Source organism: Sciurus vulgaris (assembly GCF_902686455.1).
Source record: "Sciurus vulgaris genome assembly, chromosome: 3".
Lineage (NCBI taxonomy): Eukaryota > Metazoa > Chordata > Mammalia > Rodentia > Sciuridae > Sciurus > Sciurus vulgaris.
In genome coordinates this window covers 130,368,681-130,394,445 of record NC_136463.1, presented here as the reverse complement: position 1 = coordinate 130,394,445, position 25,765 = coordinate 130,368,681, and the positions used below count along the sequence as shown (strand labels likewise).

The following is a 25,765-nucleotide window of genomic DNA, read 5'->3' as shown; positions in this document are numbered from 1 at the left end:
TCTGGCAGCTGTGCTTGAAGGACAAGTGTAGAATGAATAGACATGAATGTAGAACAAGCACCCTGCGATTTGCAACAATAGTCCTCTGGTCCCAACCCGTCTGACTGCTGTTTTGCAAGTGTGTCTCTTTGACTACACAAACCCCTCACAAATCTCCTGGTGACCTCTTCCATGGATCCTTGTTCTTGAAGGCAGCATTTATAGTCAAACTCATGCATGTCTTTTTATCCAATAAAACATCAATCTTAAATTACTAAGACAATTCATCCCTAAGATTGAAATACTCCCCTCAATTTACTTCTTTAATTAAGGGAGGTGTGGGGTTTGTAATCTTGGGCCATTAGGAAGCATAAGTGTTCTGAGGCAAGACTGGGGAGGCCATCTCTCCGCTGTGACAGTGTGGTGGAGCGAGGCTGCCAGCAAGCCAGGGTGTCAAGGATGACAGGACAGCTTCATCTATTGTGGCCACCAACCTGAATACTTAACCAAGTGCAACACCTCCCTAGGACACATTCTCACAAAGTGAAATTAACTTTATGGGGTGTGCAACAGTCAAGTCTTTTTGGATGCTTTTGCATAATGTCCCAGGAATATTTAGACTAGTGACTTTTGGGCAGCTATAAAGTAATCAGGATACACTTCTGGATGTCCTGGAACCCCAAGGTTAAAGATCCTAAGGGTCATCCAGTAAAGAGTGGGCACATCCCTTGACTGATCCCTTGAGGGGGCCCACTCTAAAAGAGGAGAAAGCTGATCAAATCAGCCTGACACTGTGATAGTTAACAACCAAGACTCCAAATTCAAGTTGATTCTGCATTTGTGTCTTAACTTTCCACTTAGGAGCTTGTGTGACCTTGGGCACATTATATAATATCTTTGAGCTTTAATTTCCCATAAGATGAGGATTAAAATAGTACTTCTGAAAATTAAATGAGGTGATGATATTAGTATAGTGTCTGGCTTATACTGAGTAGTCAGGAGACATTAACTCTTAGCAGTTGCTGTTGTTATCAGTACTGTTCAGGGCAGCCAGCATGTCCTGAGTGTACATCACAAGCAAAGTACTATGCTAGACATGGTAAGGCATATTTGAATAAATTGGGCAGAGTATCTCATTTCAGGGATTTTCAAATGTGTGCGTGTGTGAAAGAGAGAGAAAGAGAGAGGGAGAGGACTAGGAAATTTAAGAGTGGAGTGGAAAGAAGAAATAAGATAGGAAAATACAAGATAACCAAGATAAAAATAGATGTGGGCTTACTCTGTAATAGGTCATTTGCATAGACAGATTTCCCCCAAAATGATCTCCCTGAATGTTCACATGATGCTATTATTATCCCTATTTTACATTTGAGAAAAATAAGCCTTAGAAAGATCAGTTAACCTGCAGTGGCTGACCTGTGTGGCTGAGGATATGGAAATAGGATGGAGCTGTGTGGTATAGCTTGACTGGAGCACAGAATACTAACTGAGTGATACACCATGCACCGGGGCTCTAGGGAAGCCCGTCCACCATCACAGGTGGTCATTGCCATGCAGAATTCAAGGCATCTTTAATTTTGGCCACATAGTCCTTATGGTGTGTGGTTTGACCAAAAAGCAAGAGACTGCCTCTAGGTGATCACCATGTCCTTGTAAAGTTTGGAAACCCAAAACACATATTCAGGGTGTCCCAAAATTCAGCTTCAAATCATGCAGTAAACCCAGAACCTCCCAGGAAAAGGCAGTCAAGGCAAACTAGTCCTGTATGGTGGCTACCCATGAAAATGTCATGGTGATCTAAGGTTGACCACTAGATGGAGCTCCAGGGGGCATAGGAACATAGCAGAGGATAGTGGTTGGAACCCAATGCAGCTTCCTCACCTCCACAGCACAGAGGCTTTTAGTACATACATTTGTCTTTGCCATACTACAAGGCTCAGACCACCACCAATGCCATATAGTTTTTACCCTCCTCGACAAATCCCTACTAATAAAATTTACTCTGAGTTCAGAGATCAAATGCAAAAGTTGGAAAGTACAAGAAAACTTGGAAACTTCCAAGTTATTCTAGACTTTTGCCCCATTAGCACTTTTGGGGAAAAGGCAATCTCTATGTAAAATCTCCATTAAAATAACCTTGTGGGCTTATCTGAAATTAACACCTCCAGAATTCTTGTTCTGCCTCTTGTTTGGGTCTACCTACTTGTGTCTTGATCTTATTCTTGATATGCCCCTCTAATCAGATAAGAAAAGGGTTGAAGCATTTCTGGATTGTAGACCAATCTTAATGGCATTTGAAAATAAGAGTTAGGCTTGGGGTTGAGGCTTTTCCCTTTTTTATTTGTGTATGATTTAGTGTTCATCCTGCACTAGACACTAAAATGCATTGTTTAATTATCTGAGCTCAACACACCATTTTATAATTCATTAGTCAGTTGCTCTTTGCAAAAGCTTATTTCTTATGAAACAAAAGTGGGAATCATGCAACTGGACTATTTATCTCTCTTTAGGGGTTGGGGGTTAATATCTGATAGCTCATAACATCTTTATTATAATGCATTTATAATGATTTACTGGAATCATTCTATGGCTAAGTATCTAATGTCAAAGCCAGGATCTGGCATGAAATAAAATGCTGTATCCTTGGGTAGCTCTAGGGAAAAAAAGGCCTCAGCCAATATTTTCTGTGTAATTCTACAAACTGTAATAAGGGTAGGGGTAATTGCCTTAATGTCAATTAAGCTATTAATAATGCCCACCTTGTCATTCCTAAATATAGCAGTGTCTCAATCATACATTACTGTCCCCTGTTAAGGCTACACAGAAGTGAGATCACAGCCCATGTGGATCAGGAAGTCTGTCTAGCATCCAGTCTCATCTTCTTTACATTAGAGAAGGTTTGGGGGGTTATTTATTTGGTTTTGATGAATATTTTCTACTTAAATATGTATGGATTTGTAAGGGCAAGCATGGGAAATAATTTTAAGCAGGGTAAACTCAGACTTAAAAACTGGCTCCTTTTCAACTCTGCCCCCAGATGACAAGGAAAGATGTTCCTTACCAGGACCAGAGTTCCAGGGCCCAGGGCCCTGATTGATGGGCCACACAGTTCACTAACAATCACACAGGCATTTTAGAGCCAGGAAATGTGCCTTCTAGGTCAACATTGTGCTGTGCTGTATGCTTGTTGTCCCAGGCCACATGGATGCACACAAGTTCTTCAAGGACAATGACAACAGGGTAAAGAGAATGACACAGAGACACTGTTACAGAGTGAGGAGGCCTGCAGTTCATCAGCAAGTTTCAGCAGACAAGGTCAAGGCTAATGGCCCATTTGGAACAGGGAATAGGAGATGAGCTGTGGGAGTTTGGTAAATGGGGAGATGTCTCCAACTCTTCCCCAATCAGCTCTAAATCAGGACACTTATCCACAGTGAAGAAGCAGGACAAGACTCTTCTTTAGTTGGCACTTATAGTCCTCCTGGGTGAAGATTCTGAGCAGACACTTCCTGCTGCCCCACCCCCCACCCCTTGCTGGCTGTCTTGGTGAAGTGAACTTCTACTTGATGATATTTAGAGCTCATTAATTTGTCCCAAGGAAGCTTATTGTATGGCAGTTTAATGACAGAAACCTGTTTTAATGCAAATGGACATATAATCCCACTAAGCCACTCTGAGGGTGTAAATTTAAAACAATTGCTAGGAACTGACACTAGAGTTTAATAAGATGGAGGGCTAGTTCCTAGATCCTGGTACGCCCAGGGGACCCTGCTTGGACACCCAGCCCTGGCAGTTTTAGTGCAGCCGTCTGTTACCATGGCAATTAAAAAGGGAGGGGGCTTCAGGGAGCTCCTCTCAGGTGCTGGGGACCTGAGGGGGCAGTGCAGGGAGGGAGAAGGCACACAGGGAGGAAATGGAAGGTGAGTGGGGGTCTTCTACCAGCTATTCCTCAGGGCACAGGTCAGGGAAGATAAGACTGAGACCCTGAAGTCAGCGTTCTCCTGTAGCCTATTATAAATGCCTGATGCAAGCAAATTCTCACAGAAAGAGCACAAAACATTGCCTGGGACCCCTATTCTCCCCGCAGGTAAAGGGGGAAGCCTGCCTTCGAGGGGGCAGGGGAAATGAGACAGAGGCGGGAATTGTTTGTGAATATTTGCTAGATTATAATGCTGTTGGGTACTACATCATTCTCCAGAGAGCCCTGAATAAGGTTATTATGGGTGAAGTCATTTTTGTAATAAAGTTGGCTGTAACTCTGGGTCATAAATCATGGGTTCTGGTACAAAAAAAAAAAAATTACTAAACATGCCTCTGTTACCACAGACTGTCCTCCTTTTAAATACTTTGATTTTACTACAAATCTTCCATTGACCGAGATGGGGGAAATACACACAATGAGCAAATGATTCCTTCCGTCCCTAGCAGCAGCCCTGCCGGCATCTGGGCCTCCCAGAATGATTTCCTGAGGTGTGATGTTATTTATGGCATGCTTTCTCTATCAAAAAGGCAAGCAGCATCCCAAGTGACCCCGGAGCATTTGCATCATTGCTTCTCTTGCTAATTGATTCATCCCTTGGCAGGGCCTGAGACACGGGCTGTTAGCTGGACACACTCTCTCCTAGCTGTAGACCCTGTGGATTAAGATGCATAATAAGCAAAGATGCTAATAAAATTGTTAAATGTCAAAACTGCAAAACCTACACCCATTTGGAGCCCAGCAGCTCTTCTGGAATGATTCTGTAAAATACCATCTCCTCCCCTCGTCCTTTTCTCAGTCTAAACTCCATAACCTTTGTTAAGTAAGGGGATTAAGAACTGTTATTAACAACACTGATTGTTTAATTTCTTTCATAACTTCTTCCTTTCAAATAAGAGTCTGGCACAGAATGAAAAGGAAGGTTATCATATGAAGTGCATTTCAGATGTAATAAAGCAGAAAGGAGAGGGTGGCCGCAGTGGCAGTTGTAAGAGGGACAGAGTGTGGATCTCTATAGCTCAGTGGCTGCAAAGCAGAAAATGAAGATTGTAAAAACGTCACATAAAGAAAAAATGCACAGTGGATTCGTTTTGCGATGCCCATAATTCAGTAATGCCTTTAAGTAGCTAGAAGAAATATAATAAATGTTTTTCCACAACATTGATCATACTGTATCAGAGGAAATATTAGTGTGCAGGGAGCCATGATTATACTGGTAGTAATTCTCGGTGCAGAAAACTAGTAGAAGATGGGACCCTTTATGGGCCGAACTTTTATTGGCTGCAGTTATTTACCTTTAAGAATACACCTAATACATTGTCCTATAGCTAAATATTTTTGTGAAAATTCAAGCCAGTACTACCAGTAAATCAGAAATCCTACCACCATTTTATAGAATTTATATGTATTTTTTTCTGCAGATGCTCTGATATGTTCCAGAATACAAAAACCAGCCAATTGACCATGTAAAAATTCTAGAAGGCCTGTAAAACAGATTCTTCCTCTGCATTCTGAGCTCCGATAGGGGCAGACAGGTTTATGGCATGTGATTCCATTCAAATGCCACCTGTATATATAACATCTCTCTAAAGAAATTAAATGGATTATTAGATTATATACTGTAGTAAAACTATACGTAAAGCTGTGGGCCAGGAGAGGTTGTACACACAATACACCTGCTTTTTTTTTTTTTTTTTTTTTTTTTTATATATAAAGTTTTGTTCCTAAAACACTGAAGAAAGCTCTGCAGAGCAATCTTTTCCTTTAGGGAGGAAAGAAGGAACTGATTCTTCATGCCAGCCTCTTGCTCCTCAGACTGGCAGGAGCTGGTAATGCGTGGTCATGGAGATGTTGATGCAGGAGGCCCCTATGTGCTAAGGGAAAGTTCCACCTTTACTCTCCAGGAGCTCCAGATGGATTCCAGAAATCATCTGATCAGGGTTCTGGGTGCATGAGATAAGAGCTGGGCCAGCCAGACTCCTGCAGAATTAAAAGGAGAGGTGAGACACAAGCACAATAATCCTCCATATATTCCTGATAAAGTCCTGCTATGAAAATGACTGAGAAGCTGGAAGCCAGGGGAATCTCAGGGTGAAGATGCTCCGAGCAGCGTTAGGAGGGAGGCATTCTCCGAAATCTGCATAATCCAGCTTGCAGTTCAAAGGCTTTGTAAATGCAAAGCAAACTAGTTAAAGGCTGCAGAATCACCTGCTCAGTCTCAATGCATCTCTCCCCTAACTCTCCCTGACACAAATGGGAATCATTTCCCAGAGTGAAAGAAGTCCTTCCTCCTCTTTGTCCTAGTGCTCTGTGCTTAATAAAAACACAGGTTCTGCCCATACATTTTTCTTCAATTAGACACATTTTCTACCTGGTCACCATGGAGTGTGATATCTAAAGGAAATTTGGAGGGTTTTTAAAAATGGAATCATATCTTGTTTTTAGCATTTTCTATTGGAGTTATGTAGGTGTTTTGTTTATTTGGTTTGATTTTTGCCCCCTTAGCAAGGAGGAGAAAGTTCTTCCCCTTTCCAGAACTTTTTAAAAGAGGAAGGTGGTTAAGGGGAAACTGATATTTACCAAGTCTAAGACTGAGAAGCAGCATGCCTGATGGCAGGCTCTCTGAAGGAGTGGAAGATTTATAAGTGGTCACTGGTGTGCTCAGCATTGACACGGAGTGAACAACTTATAGGGTGATAGGACATCTCGGGCTCTGCTAGAGTTCCTTCCCAGCACAGGGCTGGAGATGCCTTTTAAGCATCTTTGTACAAGTGGCATGTTCTATAGCAGCAATGGCAGCTGTTCCCAGATTTTTTATTAATATTTTTTTTTTGTTTCACTCAGTTAACTACCTGACAGTTGAAGGAGTACAATTTAAAACAATTTATTTTATTTTATTATTTATTTATTTATTTACTTATTTGCATTTGTAGTGGAGGCTAATACCGCTGATTTTCCTCTTAGGTATGTTAATGAGCCAATTGCCAAAACTTAATAAAGATCAATGAGTGGTCCTGCTCTTTTGTCTCTTTCTTTCTCTTCCTTTTCTCCTTCCTTTAAAAGAAATTTTTTTCTTCATCTTTTTCCTCTCTTTCCTTGCTTTTTTGCTCATTCTCCTCTCCTTCCTCTTCCTTATTTTTTTGTCTTTTTCTTCTTTTCCTTCTTGTCTTTCTCTTCATCTTCAATAACTTGGAAAAATCTTTCTGAACTTCTTCATGTAATTCTGTAACAATAAGAGTGCTTAGGGTCACAGATGTCTTCCTGTGCACAGTGCTGAAAAGCGCAGTCTGTTTTTCCTGGGTGTGCAGGATACACACCACCTCATTTGTGCTTGTGAAAATACATAGGTGTGCTAGCAGAGTGAGAGAGACCCTTGGAGAGTAGCCCTATTACAGTTTTAGCAGAGGTAAAACTAGGAAAATAACCAAACACTAACTAGTCTTTGGAAACTACTTAGTAAATAAAGACTATGTTTTGCTTTATTTGCAACACATAATGAGTTGTTGACATATATATTTGCCAGATAAGGAATGCAGACAGCATTGAACAATACAGAATATTTGGTTATAAAACTTTAAAAATATTTTAAAATGATATACAGTTGTTATTATCTCTATAACCACTAGATGTCACTGTTGCACACACCTCACAGTAAAAACTTCCTATCTAGTGGGACAATTTGAAACTGATATTTTAAGAGCAGTTTCCTTCCCAGCTCTCTACCTTTTGATTGAACACATGCTATCAGGCTAAGGTGACTCTCTTCCCCATTCAGCACATCCAGCCCAATTCTCAACGATGCCTCTCTACTGGTAATTCTTCTTATTTACTTGGATGAGGGTCCTCAATTATTTTCTTCACTATATTTAACACTATATTTCTTCACTATGTCTTATTACACAGCATTCCCAACATTATATATTAATTGTTACCAGCATATTCTGGATATCAAAGGGGAGAAGTGAAAACATAAACATATATTGCCCTGGATCTCTAAAGTGCCCCCTTCCCCACCATTGCTCACAAAGATTTCACATCTATTTGCTCAGCCATCTTCCCAGCACCCCGAGGGGGTCACCTGCTCTACTGCTCTTATGAGTCAAAGTTGACCTGTGAAATAAGTGGAATGAAGTCATTATTTGCACTGGCATCCCAGGAGTCGAGCAAAAGCAAACACTGAAAACTGTTCCAGACAGCATTCTAGTTTGCAAAAGTTAATTTCAGTAGTTCTGGTTTTGCAGAATTGCTTTTTAAATGCCTTAATTCCTAGGCACTTTAAGTCTTATTCAAAAACTTCATTTTAAAAATCTGGGCCATTTTGTGCAGCTGACATTACACAGAAATTAGATCTGAAGACAGTTTCATTCTGAAAAAAAGCCTGGCCCAGTTCAATCACTAGCTAGAACAGCACCAGAGAAAAGAAATGGATGAATAGTTGAACAATATTCAGCCTTCTCTGTGGATAGAGATGACCATGCGCTTCAACAGAGTTACCCAGTTTAACCTTTCTTGTGACTAAAACCTGAGATCGATATATATATATATATATATATATATATATATATATATTTTTTTTTTTTTTTTTTTTTTTTTTAAACTTCCTCACATGCCTTTGCACTGGAAAAGACAGATCTGTTCTTGGAGGATTGTCGCCTGGATTTTAGCAGGGGGAGGGGAGGTGCTCTCCGTTCTTGTGAATTATCAGAGACGGAGCTGCCTGCCATCTATGGGATGCTTTGATCCAAAATTTCAGTCATTGTTTCCACATTTAGGGGCTGGAATGAACATCAAAGAAGTGGGTGTACGGAATTTACTGGATGCCAAAGAAGTACAATAACATACAGAGGATATAAGCAAATCCCAGTGGCAAAATTTGCTGCCAATTCTTACGCATAATAGAGGCTCTGAAGTGACAGTCTATCTTTGACAAATGCATAATGATATCAACGCCAAGGGAAGGAACTAGCATGCTGAAAGGTGAATAAAAGAGTTGGGAACAATTCAGTGGACTTACACATTTCCTCCGTGTGTTTTCTCACAACAAGGAAAGCAGATGACACAAAGGCATTAGGTAATAGTTGGCCAGGGCTGCAAACTCACCAGCAGGTTTGAAGGAACCTGGCTCTTTCAGGATCCAGTTCTAAAGATGAGAATCAAATGTGATCAGAAGTCAGTCATCTTCTGGATGGAAAAAAAAGAGGGGAGGGGTAGGGGGAGTAAAATGAAAATAGCTCTCTTATTCTGTCTTGGATGGTTCCAGATTTTAAAGCCCATATGTTGTTTGCTATAACTTCTTCGCCTCCCAGGGCCAATGCATTCCAAACGCGTCAGTGGTGCACAGCACTGAGGAGTCTCAGGAGCTAGGGCTCATTTGTATCCATAGTCTTTGTTCAAATATGGATTAATTTTGGTTAATTTCAGTGGGTGCACATAAAGTAAAATGCACAGAATTGAAACCACTGAAATCGGGCCATTGTGTGATCATCTAAAAACCTACTTTTCAAGCTCCTTTAAGTTTTATTTTTGAAATAAAAACAATAAAATGACTGTAAAAAGTTTTCAAAAGCATTGACATTATGAACAATTGCTAACCAAGGCTATTCCCAGAATGATCAAACAAATTTGGACATAATTCTAGAGAAGTTAACTGCCCTGCAGGGCCACTGTAAACATTTCATTCAGAAGGTGATTCAATAAGGATCCTGTGGAAAATGGCTTCTGCCTCTGGGGTTTGGATATCTAAGTGGATGCACATTGTGTTGGTGTCACCAGGGCTGGCATCAGAGGGCAAAGCCAGATTCTTGCCCTCGAGCTGCAATCTGAACATGATGGAGATGAGAGTGGAAGTCACTCTAGGCTGCTCTAAAAATCCAGACTGGGCGTGGATGTTCAGAGGAAAGAGTCTCAAAAATGCCATAGTCCATGGAAACAGCGTACAGGTTCATAAGCACAGACTGTCAGTGAATCGGATATAAGCAACATCAAGATGCATGTGTTTATTTGAAATCCTACTTGGTTAACTAAGAAATTGGGCCAGTTGCAAATATAGCCGGCATTTCTGTCCTTGTTTTTAGACAATCAGAGCAGATTTGTTTTTATATACCAAAATCATTTCTACCCAGCCTTCACAGTTCTGTGCTCCTTGCAAAATTTCTTCTATGGCCTTGCACTGCATAATAAAAGTGCTCTTGGAAGGATCCTGCTCTGTTTATTGTGCATGTTAAGCAAATGCAATGATTTTCATTATTTCAGATTCTATAATGAAATGACTGAGTGCCCGGCAATGTTAGAAAATGGACAAACAAGCATTCAACTGGCTGGATGAACCATGGCTTTCTGGCATTAAAAGTGTAATATTTATGAGTTAATTTAATCATAGAAGAAAATATTGAGTAGGTGACTGAGTAAAATGATGACTGTGTATTATGCTTTTGCCACGCAGCTGGATAAACATATTCAATGACAGACCTTGGCAAGAACTGCAAAGATGCTCTTGACAATGGCATGAATAAATATTAGGTGCTGTCTAAAATTCAGTACATTTGGGGTCTTGAGCAAAGCCAGGTGAGCTTTAGCAGAAAAATGTAGAAGAAGCCATGTGTGCACATTGGGATTATGTAAACACTGGAATCCTTCTGCTGCCCAGGAATTGCTCCAACATTCATTTTCATCTGCATCACTGGGAGATTTTCTAACTCATTATCCTCACTTCTAGGAGTGTTTTTGAGCATGAGACCTGGATTTGGGGAAACTCATGGTCAATTTTTCAATGACATGAATATGGAGAGAAAAGAGATCTGAGAAAAATGATGGCATTTTGCAGTGACCTCATCTAATCTATGTAAAATAGCAAATTAAAAATCCCTTTAGATTCCTTCTTGAATTTCTTTACAATGCAAGAGTTTCTGGAATTTCTGGTTCCAAAAGGAACCATAAGAATAAATAACATTTTGAAGAGCAGGATTCAGTAATATTAACAGTCACTTAAGGAAGGATTTGTATAGAAGGCAAAAGGAATCTGTGTGTAAGAGGGTGTCATAGAAATTCATCATTCTGGTCATTGTGGTTATATTTTTTTCCCTTCTCAGGATTGTTATTTTATCAATAAAGAAAAGTTATTAAGATCTTTGTTTTGGGATTTCTGGAGCACTTGCACTGTCTCTAAGACAACAGGAAGGAGAAGGGGGAAGAGCGGAAGCAGAATCAAATCGAAAAAAGAACAACAAGAACAAAAAGTTGATTTCTGAGTCACAGTGCACGTGCCACAGGCTTCTGCTAAATCAGTGTATTTCCTATATTGTTCTCTGTTTTTCCTTTGCCTTCACATTAAAACGTGAGAGAATGCACTGGAGGGGGTGGTAAGCCTACTGCCGAAGACACTCATGTGGCGTGGGGACTGGTTTCTCATCTAGGTTGTGTGATATTGGGCAAGTCACTTGGCCCTTCTGAACTTCATTTTTCCATCTATAAATTATAATAGCATCTGTTTACCTGTCTTTGAGAAGGTGGTTGTAAAAGGAAAATTAGATAATCTATCTAAAGTGTTGTTTTCTTTTGTTTTTAAACTACAACACACTTAATTTAAACTGCTTTATTCCAGAAAGGGTCTCAGTTGTACTCAGAGAAATTAAAATGCAAATTTAAAGTATTTCTATGATTACCATTAATACCACCTGATATAGTAAAGCAAAATGGTGACTCATAAACTTAATTTTTCCTTATATTCTTTTGAGGAAATCTCAATATCTTTATTTTCACAAGAAAATCTAGCTTACCTCCCAACTACTTTGTCTTCCTGGCATCTTTCTTAATTGGACATATTTCACTTTGCTACTTATTAACAAATAAAAATCTGGAGGTCTTGAAGCAGACAGTGAAACCAGAGGTAGCAAGAAGGGTATTTGGGAGGTGAAATCACCATGACCTGGTGTTGTCGTGGATGTGGAAAGTGAGAGAGACAGGATGTCAGAAATGATGCCCAGATACCTTGTACAGAAAATAGAAGAAAGGAAAAGATTCAAAGACATAACGAGGAGGTCACTTGTGGGTACATTCAATTTGAGATGACCTCGAAACATCCAAAAGAAAAAAAAAATCTAAAGAAAAACCACACAGGAGGCTATAATGGCCAGAAAGCACTGGTTTGAAGGCAGAGAACTTCATTTATGGGCCTGATGGTTCGATCAAGGTATGACGACCTCAGACAAGAGCTTGCTCTTCCTAAGCTTTGGTTTTCTTATCCGTAAAATGGACATATTAACATCTCTCCCATCATCCTCTTGGGAAGATACGATAACAATTCTTTGAAGGCATTTTATAAGGAGCTATATACTACTTGTTATATCTAAAGAGACATAAGAAACAACACAGGAAACAAACTGGGTCATCTTTGTCCTTGAGGCTTTGGAGGCTGGGGTTGTGCAGGCATGGCCAAGCCTGAGAACAACACCAAGCACAGATGGCCCAGGAAATGCAACATAAATGACATCAAAACCCCCTTACCACAAAGATATCTGAGGGGAGTACACCCAAAGCTTCTGCACCAGGTGCATTTTGCCAAGGAGCATAAAAAAGACCTGAAGAAGACACAGGCCACAAACACCAGGCCCTGAGTGCATGTGATGAGACTGTCCCGCCTCACAAAAGCCCAAAGAATTCAAGTCCAAGATCCCAGAGGACATCAAGCTCTTCATCACCCACTCAAAGCTCATGAAGCATGTCCATGCCAGCCTTGCCATGTGTGTCTGGTTCTGTTCTCTGGAGGTTCAGGGTAAGGTTCAAACCAAGGCCCAGTCTGTGGCTCCCAGAGTGCCCACAAAGTCTCCAGAGCAGAGGTCTCTGTCTACCAGCATGAGGATAGAATGATCAGTGTCCCAAGGGTGTGAATGGGGCTGGTGTCCTCCTATGACATTTGTACAAATAACCTGAAGCAGGAAAATGAAAACACAGAGAGAGAGGGAGAGAAAGAGGGAGAAGTTGGAAGTGCCTCTCTTGTGGAATCACCCTCTAAGTAACAGACATTTTCCTCCTCTTAGCATCTCATGCACTCACCTGGTGCCTTTGGCTATTGGCTTGGCTTCTCCCTCCTTGGCAATTCTCAACCATTAGGAGGCCTATGAGCATGACCTCACCTCTAAGGGTCCTCAGAGTTAATGTGCAGAAGTCTCCCTGGAGATTCAGGGCTAATTAGGATGAAGCTCCTGGGAGGATTCATGACTCTGGAATGTTATGGGCTCCCAAAGAATATTAATTGGTTGGGATTTAACATTACCATTTTACTACTGTGTTTTCAACTTGTGGGAAGAAATTTTGGTCAGTAGGGACGAAAGTTTTCCTCCCTGATCACATAGGTTTGAAACTACCCGCTATCCCTAAACTTTAGCACCAGCTGGGTCACAGAAACTGTGAAGGGACCAAGGCCTTGGAAAGATGAGGTAGGAGCTAATTTCCCAACACCACCATTTGTGTTTTCCCAGGGTGAATTCTTTAAACTCTCCCTACCTGCAGTGAAAATCCATTTGTGATTAACATTTTTTTGACAATCCCAAAGCCAAGTGGAGATTCTGGTTGCCAATAGTGGTGGGGGCAGTTCTGATTACTCTAGAGGAGATAGGAGGGCCAGAAAGCAGCTCCTCTTATACAGAGTCCAAGAAGGCTCATTCTTAGAAGAATAGGGGACTCTCTTAAATATAGACTTTGTAAAATTCAAACATCTATCAAACCCCAATGTTGACATAAGATATATGAATATATCTGAAATGCTCCTCAGTCTTATAGGATATTTGGGGGGAAGTACCTTTAAACTAGTAGTTAAAAGAGTTGATTTTGGATAGTGTCTTACTATGGTTTAGATAAATGTTTCTCAAAGGTCCACATGTTAAAAGTTTGTTCCCCAGGGTGGTATTATTGGGAGGACTACAGTGAGGCAGGAAGTAGTGGGAGGCCCTTGGGTCATTGAAAGTGTGACCTCAAAGGAGATTGTGGGGGTCCTGGCCCCTTTCTTCTTCTCTTTTGCTTCCTAGCCATGAGATAAGCAGTTTGTTCTGCTACATGCTCCCCGACCCCCACCATTGCCATCTGGAGTGCCATTCAGAAGCCCAAAGCACTGGGTCCACCTGATTTTGAACCAGAACATCCAAAACCATGAACCAAAGAAAATATTTTCTTCTTATAAGTTGATTATCTCAGATACTTTGTTATAGTGACACAAAGCTGACCAACATGTATCTATATTGTGATGCATGTGTTGTGATGGAGATACACACACACACGCACACACACACATACACACATATATGAATTTCCAAATGCAACAACAAGAAATGCAAACATAAGTTAAAATATCTTCATTTTTTCCAATATTGATGCTATTTTTATACTAATCATTTTTCCATCCATATTCTATGAGCCAATATCTGAACTTTGTTTTCCAGGCATTAGATTTCTATTCCTTAATGACCGTCTAGCATATTCAACACGATGTCTTAAAATACTCTAATAAAGAATCAGACATTAATAAATTTTCACAACCATACAAGGAATCTTTGAAAATAGACTTGATGCTAACCCCCCCCCCGCGCATGTATAGATTAGAATATATATCACGTGAAAGACAGTAGAAGACCATTGGCTATTTTGTATATTGAAAGGTCTGAGTTCCAGTGACTAGAGCTCAATTAGGATGGTTTCATTAGACCTGCGGTCTCCTGGCGTGGATCTGACAGATAAGCAGTAGAACAGCCTATTTGCTTCTCACCTTTGAGTAACCTTTGGGGAGGCCATCTTTGTGGGTCCATATTTTTGCCATTGGATGACTCTTTGTCAAAGTGAAGCCCTGGGGTGTGGCCTGCACAGTGGCCATCCCTGTAAAGTGGTGCTTCTCAAACTATCTGCGGAAGGTGTCACTCCCCATCCCCCTAAGCTGTCACCTACTGATATTTGGGAAAGTGCAATAAAAGTAACTTAAAGTGAAATAAAAAAAAAACCCAAAGCATATAAAATTCAACTTCCATTTTTTTAATTATAAGATTCAGCAGACAAAAATGTTTGCTGCCAAATGGCTCTCTGTGTTCTAAACACTTCCTCTCAGTCCTGTGCTTATCTCCACAGTAGACAATAGATGAAAGACTGTGGGCCTCACTCTGAGCTGCAATGTCATAGAGGACAGTGAGGAACCCCAAAGGCCTACCGTGCTAATACAGTTTCCTCTGCATAGAACTCAATGGTCTCTTATCCAAGCAGAGGACACCACGGTTCAGCAGGCCTCAGTCCCAGTTATATGGGTTCAAGCCACCCATATGAAGCTGGTACATGAGAAGTGACTCTGAGAGGCCATGGGTGAAAGCTACTTTCTGCTACTGGCCATTCTCACACAGGGATTTACACACAGCTAAGCAGTAGGCTGTTTAGTGCCGACGCACAGGTGTGGAAACAGTTTGTGATAGGCAGGTTTATGGCAAATAAACACAATGTATGATATACTGTAATCAACTATATAAACAACTTTAAAATTGTCTATACTTCATATTTCCAGCATTTGGTTTTGTTAATCATATGTCTTCCTGACAGCAATTAAATAACCTTGAGAGAAAATGTACACCTGCTGTCTACCCTGGGGAACTACATCTCTTTTGTGAATGACATAAGTTCTCCATAAAATATAACTGAAGATAGGAGAATTGAATTTGGAGATATGTCTCCTTTCTCTCTTGTTTTATCTCTAGTTGAATTGGAGTGCATGGTTTAATATAGCTAATCTTTTTTTGGATCCCTGTTCTGAGATTTTATTTAGACCAAATTATTTCCCTGAGGGGCAGATTTGAGACAATGGATAATAAATGAGGTTGTGACAAGTATCACATAGGTGGGAAGGTACCCAGCAGCAATCTTGGCCTGCACTGCCCTCCCCAGCTTCTCACCCCAGCACTCTTGGTTCTGCAGCAGATCTCATCTACCTCAGGAACACCATTCAGGTCATGCTTTCCTTAAAATAAAACAAGCATAGCAAAGCTGTTTGTTTGCTTGAATCAGGATCCAAACAAGATACATTCATTAGGATCAGTTAATTAAGTCTCTGTTAATTTGCAGGTCTCTGACACTCCTGAGATGAGGGCACAGGCAGTAACCCAGAGCTGCTGCTGCTGCAGCTCAAAGCTACCGCATGGGTGCTCAGGACTCTGGGCAAGTACACCCCAGCCTGGCTGAGTCTGCATACCTGTCTGCTGCCACACTGGTTTGATAAGGCCAAGTTTCAGGTGTTTATGTACTGGATCATGTTTTCAGTGCTGACCTTGGGCAGCAAAGGGTTCTGGTGGCATTAAAGAGCCAAGGGTCACCCAAGGACTGCACTTCATGTACACCAGCTACACACCCATCTTTGGCTATACCAACATTGGTTTGTAGTTCATGGCATACTTCTTTCACCTGGATAACTGGGCCTACCTCTCCTGGGCTGCAGTGACCAAGTGCATAATCCTGACAAAGTATCACAAAGGCTTCACAAACTAGCTGAGTCTGGTGTCTTAGAACTAAAACCCTAGGGATCTGGCTCCCCATTACACTTTTTTTTGGTGAGTTAAGAATTGCTGTCCAAAAGAGGAATGTATAGCACAGTTCCATCCACTCCACCTTCTTGGAAAGGAAAATGGCTTCAAAATACATCATTTTGTTCTTATAAAAACCATGCCAGAGCCATATGATGTTAGCAGGTGCAAATCTGATCCAATTTCATGTGATGGAGAGTAGGAATACCCTGATACTTATCAGAACTCTTTCTTGACTACAATGCTAGCCCCATCAAGGACAAGGTGGTAGTAAATGAATGATGGGTCAGAAATGCTCCTGTCACCATGGAGGATGCTATAACTGTCAAGATAAATTCAAGCCTGGGAGGTTGCCAGACAATCAGAGATATATACTGCCATTGACAAGAAATCCTGGGCTACCATTGCAACGTGACAATGTCAGACATTGTAAGTGAATCTGAAATCAGTTCTGACGTGGTTCAGACAGTAGGTTTGGGAAGCAACTATCTTCTTAACATTGGACCAATTAAAGATGGACAGATGTTTCCCATATTCCAAGAAAGCCTTCTTGCCATTGGAAAGAAGTTAAGCCTCAATGGGGAGTCATCTGTGTTTCTAAATTTTCATGAAAGGTGCACCCCGAAAAAAACACCATATCTGTATGTACACCTCAAAAGCTTCAACTGTTCATGCCATTTTTTACACTGGCTAAAAAATGAAGTCCCCATAACTACCTCAACTACAAAAGTAACAATGTTGGGAATCCAGGATTTGAAGTGATCTACAAGTCTGAGTAAAGGCCTCCTCATTTCTCTGCCTTGTTACCACCCTCTGTACTCCCAGTTGAGTTTGCTTGAACTGTAAAGCTGGCTGAAATAGACTGATCATTGGAGTTTAAGAGGAAAGGGTCACTGCCTGCTACTTCCTGTTCCGATTTGCCTCTTAAAGTAGCATCACTTTAAGTAACTGACTTATCTTCCCCACCTGTAGATGGTTTTTTCAATACTTCTTGATCAAAGAAACTGAGCACATTATGCTGATGCCTCAGTGGACTGAGGTTCTGAGCTCCATGACTAGCTTGCCTCTCTCTGGTCAGCAAAGGAAAGCAGTGGACAACTGAGCTCTAATTAACTTCATCTAGCTTTGGAAATTATCTAAAGTGGAAACGTCCCTCTGTTCTCTTTGGTAATCTACTTGCTTACTAATGACTTTAGATAAAGGATGAGCCAAGTCAGTCATTGCTTATGAGAGGAGGTGGAAAGGGCTTAGTAAGAACACCACACTCTATTTATTTAGCACCCATTGTCACCAATACCCTGATACCCTCTGAATCCAGAAAACCTAGAAGACCTAGTGGGGAAGGAAAGACTTTTTAGACTGCTGATGGTCAACTTTCCAAAAGTTTCCAAAGTGAATGAAGAGCTCTGAAATCTGGTCTGTTTACAGTGATACTATTAAGAAATGAACATGATTCTGTCTTGACTTTTTAAATATGATAAAATAGGTAAGCTTGCATGTAGGGAAAAAATAAGCTATAGGTTTCTCCACCACCTCTCTTACCTGCAATTTAGGTGAGGGGAGTGTGCAGGCTATTGTTGATTAAATTGGCTGTTCCCCAATTTGTCTTGTGAAAACGGTTAATGCATTCCTCTGTAATTGTAAAACTGTTAATTGATAGTTAGGTTTAGAGGCTAGACCAGATTTAGGTTCGATTGTTTTGTCAAGAATATTTTGTATGTAGTGTACTATATTTCTGTTAACAGGTGCATAATGTTTGATTATCTCTAATGAGAGAGACAATGATGTTAGCAGTCACTGGTGATCATTGCTCAGAGCCACTGATTCACTAGTAGGTTGATATCCTAATTCTATAATTCCTAAATCATTTGTTAGCTAGGCAAATTCTATAAAGAGAAACTTCCCCTTAACTCTGGTTACCAAGATCAGTTTTTTTTTTTTTTTTTTTAAAATACAGTAAATAGGTTCTCTAACATCCTTTAAAAGTGATTAATGAGCTTCATTTTTTGGGTATCATACTAAATTATGGATTTAAATTTACTTGATATATTTCAATTCATTTCATTTATTATTCTACAGGTGCTCAAATTAGCCCATCTTTGGTGAGTTGGATCCTCTTTAAGTTGGTACCTGGATCCTTTAAGGAGAACCCTAGACATTTTTTCATAACTTTCTTGCAACTTGGTAAGGCAAGATATTCCAGACTCATCTAATAAAGTTCCTACCTCAAACTTAGAATCAGTCATCTTTCCAAGAGGACCGGTTCCTTTTGTTGTAAATGGTAGTGAGAGACACAACCAGTGGAAGCACTAGTGGTGCTCATTGCTGTTAGATTGACCATTGTTTCTAGACCTCTTCAATGGTCAGAACTAGAAAACAAAGCATAAACATAAAACCCACTGTGAATTAGTGTTGCTACCTCAGATTTATTTTCATAACTACAGGTATTTTACCTCATTGATCTTATATCTGTGTCAGCTAGCTGAAAGTCCCAGTCCTAAATGACACTAAACAATATATCTTTTTGCTTTACCACACACTACATACAAAACTTCAGAATATCAATACCAACACTACCAAAACAACATGATCACTCCTGATAGACAGAAACAAATCCAGTTTTAAGATACAATAGAATAAAAGATCTCATGCTGCCAGGTTTGGTGGTGCACACCAGTAATCCCAGTGACTTGGGAGGCTGAGGCAGAAGGATCACAAATTCAAAGCCAGTCTCAGATAGTGAGACCCCCAGCAACTTAGCAAGACCTATCCCCCAAAAAATATAAAAGAAGAACTGGGGATGTGGTTCAGTAGTTCAGTGCTCCTGGGTTGTTCAATCCCCAATAACAAAACAAAACAAAACAAAAAACACCTCATGCCAAATAGTTAAAAGCTAACCAAAATACCTCTATGTAAATTTATCAATAAATGTTCAAGATTGATATGAAGGAAATTATTAGCACTTGTGAAGATACAAAATTAGACTTATACAATCAGTGAAAAGGTAAACCATGTTCATAGAAAGGTCCAACATCATTAAGATCTTAACTATTCCTGTATTTATTTAAATATTTAATGCAATAAAGACAATTGTAATCAAGTGTTTTTCCTTGAGCTAGACAAAATGATTTTATTGCAGGTTTGAAATAATAAACATGCAAGAACAGCCAGGAGATTCATCCAAAAGAAGAGCAATGTTATAATATTAAAACATTGTAAACCTCTAAAATTTAAACAATTTCATATTAATTGATAGGACAAATGGGAAAAACAGAATATTCAGAAGTAGACCTAATTGCATATGAAAATTGAGAATATGATAAAAAGTGGCACCCCTAATTTGTGAGGAAAAGATGGAATTTCTAAGAACTGGTATTAGGATACCTGAATAGCCAGATGCAATGAGAAAAAACCAGAAAAGAAACATTTCCCAGACTCACTTATAATCTTGGAATAGCATCCTATTACCACTGGCAGGTCAGTTCTCTGTGGTTTGAAAGAGACAATGTTGAGATGTAGAAAATCTTTAAAAAGACCCTGGGGGCAAAGAGAGACTTTGGTGTATTCTGAGGATGAACTGAAATAAAGTATGACACCCTGCATGGGAAGTGATACCTCTTGCATTTTATTCTTTGGTCAGAAATGCTTAGTGATAACTGTGACACTTTCCTCTAATTCTTCCTCAGTTCTCTATATAATGAAGACCCTATCACCCCTAAGAATCCACTATTAAATATATGAAGGTTGAATGAACCTTCAGGTCTTTAACTTTATGGATAGTGGCCTGCTGAGTTGTTCAAACAGGAAAAATTTAACTAGTTGCTGGGCCAAAGTTCCAACTGACAGGAGCCTGGAGTTTGGTGGTCCCACACAGTAAGAAATTAGTTGCTACCTTTGCTTCCTGCCTCCTATCATCAGATTTGTTTAGGTTAATTCTTTGTAAGGCATCTCATATCAAGACAATTAAAACTGAAGTTCTCTTTCTATTCTTTTGAGAAAACTTAGAAAGCCAACCATGCTTTCTCTTTAGTAGGAGCATGGTTGGTGCTTGGCTTTTGAGAGCAATGCAATCCATTCATTCGTTTCAAGGAGATTTATCCAGCACCAACTGATGTGCCAAGTATGGTTCCTGGTGTTGGGGATACAGGGAGGACAAGGCAGACAAGCTTTTGCTCTTAAGGAATTTTATATTCTATAGGAGCATACAGAGAAAGGACATGAACAGAGCCAGACAGTACACAATGATTGTTCTGTGAATGAACACTGATGTGACAGTGACAGTGACTGTGACTGGGGAGGGAAGGAAGTTCCTTGACTTTCATGGTCAGAGAAAGTCCCTGATCTAAGACTTGAGCTGAATGAAAACCCAAGGGGAGTGTCTAGGCAGAAGGAGCAAGTGCAAGACCCAGAGGCAGGAATGTGCTCCAAGTGTGAGAAGAGAAAGAGCACGTGAAGCTTATGGGGGGTGAATGACGACAAAATATAATTGACATCCACGTATTTAAGCATTTGTTTCTTTGTTAGTTTATTCATTTATACTCTACCTTGTTCCAAAAAGGATTTAAAATAGCTCTTTGAATGTTGCTGTTCCTTAAAGTACATACGGATTTGAGAAAAATAAGAGAGAGTCCTCTAGCTGTTCTAGTTCTTTCTGGTTCTCGTTCACCAAAAAGATCTGACACAGGGCATTGGGCCTATCAATGCAGGATGCCTTCTTTTTTCTTTTTAAAGACTCATACACCTTGAAATATCACTTAGGTAATTATTTTTAAGAAAATTGTTGCACTAAATTTAATTTCAAATCAACAGACCCATTATATTCTCTAATTAATCATGGCACATGCTATTTACCAAACTCCTGTTAAAAACAAATTTCTTTTGTACACATTACAAAGAAATGTTACATAAAATTAAGCACCAAGTAATGACTTTAATTTGCGGTTAGTTAATAATACACAGATGATCACACGGCTGTAAAGGAAGCCACTTGGGACATTAGCAGATATGCTGGCACAGAGGAATTGGAAACAGGAACACTGTGAGGCCTGTGGGCTTGGCTGCGGAGGGGAGGAAGCAGGGCTCAAGAGTCAATGGACAGTTGATGCTTTGACCTCCAGTTATAGGCAGAAACCTGATGAAGGCCTCTGCCCAGAGAAGTCTGAATGACATTTATTTTTCTCAAATGGTTTGTCAGTTGCTTTTTACTTCTTGCCCCAGAATAAAAGGTTTTAGAAAACTTGATGAAATTTGCATTTAGCATGAGATTTACTGAATGACCTTGAATCAGAAGTTCTTTTCAGCTTTGCGAGAAGCTATAATTGTCCCAAGTTCTATGAGCCACTTTACTCAGCTAATTTCTTGGCACTTAATGATCCCAAGCTAAGACACTCAGACTTTACATTTTTGGAAATGAAAATAAAATAGAGTAAAGCCCTAATATTTGAAGGAAACCAATATTACATCTCTCTGAAAGTCTGTAGGCTACACAAGCAATCATACAAACAGAGAGAAAAATGAAAATCTTTTCGTATTGTAGCGGATGGGTTAGAAAATCAATGGCCCAGTGGATTTGTGATTAAAATTTGTTTAAACCTCTAGAAAGGAGGAATGGATGAAAAGGTATGAGGAGGCTGAAAATCATCCCCTTTTTCTTACAGAGCAGCTTTTCAAATATGTTTTACTTGCTCATATCTGAAATCCAGGGTGGGGTGGGGAAGGGGATTAGAGCCAGGGAAGAGTCCAGAGCCCAGCCTCAAGATTTCGGTGCCCTGAAGAGCAGACTTCCGAGGTCCTCAAGGTTCCTGCAGTGTGACTCTTGCTTGTCATGTCATATGTCCATGTGCTTCCTTTGCTTTGCATATGAAGTGGCTATCAATGATCCATATACTTAGATGGCATTTGAGCTTCTTAAACAGATGACATCCCTATCATGTCTAGGTTACAGATTACATCAGCACCATCATTACTTTTCTCAGGTATTTGTGCCTGGTCTTTTTTTTCCGAGGACACGGGGTTAAGTCATTCCTAACTATTCTTACTGATTATGGCACAGAATAAGAACAAGGAGGTTTGTATACTTAAACCAGAATAAAGATTCATCATAGGCCTTTTCAGGCTTTGGGGCAATATGATAATGCTTTCACACAGACAGGCACACACCCCATTACGGGACTAATGATGAGCTGAAAATAGAAAGGAAACTTTAAAAAAAAGGAGGCTTCGGGACGGGGCTAATCAACAACTCCAAGGCAATGTCATGCTGTGCTTATGTTTTCTGCAAATATTGACTTTTAAAAATTAAACATGTGGCTAAAAAAGATGTCATTGTCCCTGTGAAAGAACATTTCTATGTGACTATTTCAGATCTAGGGGAAAGTAGGATAGAGACAGGGGGCTCATATACAGTACTGGATCCTCTCTCAACTGTAAATGGGCACATGTGCATAGTACAGGTCTTTGATGGTTTTGTTCATTTAACCCCTGCTCCATTGCCAACACGAAGCAGATCACAAACTATACACACACATGCATGCACACACACACACAGGCAACTTGAACTGGAGGAAGGAGAAAGGTAATAGGAAAGGACCCCTATTTCTTCTTCCTTTGGATTTGCAAAGCCATCATAAACTTCTCCAGAAACATTTTGGGACAGAGAGAGAAGTCTGAACCCAAGAGAATTGGAAATGGGGGAACAGGGAGAAAGGAAGTCCAGGGTACAAATCAGAGAAAGGAGTGATTCCTTTAACAGGCTGAATTGGTGCTGGAAACCAGGGATCCCTCACCGAGTCATAACTGTTTAAAACAAAATCAGCTGAGAGCTGAATCCAAGTGGCAATGCTTTGATGTGAAATCTTCCTACACGTGATTTGTGATATTCCTCACAATATGAGGCCTGGATGGATTCTTCCTCACTAACTTGTCAAAGACTGTCTCTCAGTCAAAATCTTCACTGCATCTGAGGGCATGTTTACTCACATCTAAATTTGGATTTGAATTTTGCAGTGGATTATGTTATCACTTGGCAAACATTCACGCCCTCTCCTCCTCAGCTCCCACCCATGTCCCTTCATGGAGAAGTACACCTCTCTGCCCTGCAGATGGTGGACTCAGTCTTTGACCTGCTTTGTCTGAGGGGGTATTGTTACATGCGACACAAGCAGGGACTGGAAATGTGCTTGTGCAGTTGAACCCATTCTCATACTTCTGACAGGAAAAGAAAATGTCATGATCAGTATGGTGATCTAAGGAGGGTGAAGAAAACACAAAGAGGAAATATGGACCCAGTCTGCAGTCTGAAATCAAGTCCAGCTGTCCTGAGACAGGATCAGTCAAACTCAAATAGATGCAGGGAAATAAAAGATTCTTCTTAAAAGCTACTAAGCTGAGAGTGGTTTCTTGTATACATATACAGGCAGGACTCCTGAGTGAGCAGGAACCAGAGGTAAGGAATGCTCACTGTCTAGTGCTCACAAGACATAGTGAATAAGCAAAATGGTGGCACGTGCTGCAGGGATGAACAGAGCCATGAATAGTGGGGGTTGTGTATACAGCACTGCCTTTGTGCAAGACAGTGAAATGCCCTTGCTGAGCACAGGCCAAAGGTTGGAACTTAGCTGCTTGTGGAATAAGATAGTGACTATTCTGTGCACAACTCTGTATGAATTATATCTAAAGAATACTTGTTTTTGGAGCAAGAAGAGAGCATAAATAATTTTTGTTGTTGGGGACGGTGGTATGTATGTATGTATGTATTTATTTATTTTTAGTACTAGGGATTGAGCTCAGGGCCAGTTAACCACTGAACCACATCCCCAGCCCTTTTTTATATTTTTTTTAGAGACCAGGTCTTACTGAGTTGCTTAGGGCCTCGCTAGGTTGCTGAGGCTGGTCTCAAACATCCAATCCTCCTGCCTTAGCCTCTCAAGCTGGTGGGATTATAGGCTTGCAACAAAGCAGTCTTTCTTGTACATATCAAACTATGGCACAGAACTAGGTGAGCACTGTTCTCCCCTACTGCTTGGAGGTACCCATCAACTCTGGCTCCTTGAAGATTGATGGGTCAGGTAGATGTTGCCCATGTTACAAGCACTTGTTCTCATCATAGGCATCACCAGCTGTTGCCACACTGAGCTTCCTGCCAGCCTGTCCCTAGTGGAGGGGATCACAGCAAGAGAGGAGGGACTGGGGCTGCCTGGAGGCCTGATTGGCAGGTGTGTGAGGTGATGAGGCACTCCTTGGGCATACCCAGGATGGCAGGAGGCTGGAGCAGCGACAGAACAAGACAAAGAACTTTGAGACAATATTAATGAGAACTCATCTCATTAATGCACATGCTAATGAGGCCACAGAGATAGTGCAGTTACTTTACACCTTTGGCTGAAAGGTCTAGTAGGCCTAGTTCTCGTTGTTGATACCCATGAAATTTTATGATGTTGGGTGAGGGGTCTTCAATTGCATATTTAGTCTAACAGACCACCCAGCCCTACTGGAAAGAGAACATCATCAAGATATTTATTGCCTCTGTGGAAATTCCACTGTCATCACTTCAGGATGAAAATTCACAAGCTTACAATAATGTTGCTAAGATATGTTGGGAGAGAGATGCCAAAGATACACAGTTGTTCAAAAGGAGTAGATGTATGTTTAAGAAGAAAGGAAAGAAGGAAGAGAAAGAGAACCAGAGATGGGAGGAAGAGGAGGAAGGAAGGGAGGGAGAGGGGAAAGAGAAGAAAGGAGGGGGTAAAAGCCTATTCAAAGATGTGGAAGCTTTAGCTATCTGATATACAAAGATTCTTTTCTAACCACCTGTAATACCAGTGCTGCTTTCTTTCCACATCCTAAGATATGTAGTAGAAAATTTGAGAAATTCATATCAATGATGTAGAGATGCCATTTTAGAAATAGCTGGGAAGAATCCTTTAATATTTCTTGGCTTGTATATGTGAGCTTAGAGTCATTCACGATTCTGGAAATTCCCTGATCCCACATGGAGAAGGGGATTTTAATGCTCTCTCCCCCAACATGAGATAATAAATTCCATCTGCTACTTTTTAATTTTTAAAAAATTTTGGTGATCATCATCCTTAGATTTTAAAATATCACTGGTTTATGACTCCCAAAGCAACTAGTTGTCTGAAAGGAGTCTCACTGTCACTAGGAAATCACCCGTAAGAAAGAGTCTAAGAGATATCAAATCTCAGTATAATCATTGAATTATATTAGAGAGAAACAATGTTATTTACAACATTATAAGTCAGAGTTT

General features: G+C 40.3%; 1 long non-coding RNA gene across 2 annotated transcripts; it reads right to left on the bottom strand.

Annotated features, from left to right (window-relative positions):
* Window positions 1–6,888: 6,888 nt before the first annotated feature.
* Window positions 6,889–18,857, bottom strand: LOC306656704. 2 transcript variants are annotated; one of them, XR_013762619.1, is made up of 3 exons: window positions 18,726–18,857; window positions 9,059–9,136; window positions 6,889–7,181 (listed from the first exon to the last, which is right to left on the bottom strand). It is a non-coding gene; the product is annotated as an uncharacterized lncRNA (long non-coding RNA). The 2 variants fall into 2 exon arrangements; XR_013762620.1 differs by having other exon boundaries at window positions 9,059–9,139; window positions 18,726–18,817.
* Window positions 18,858–25,765: the final 6,908 nt, after the last annotated feature.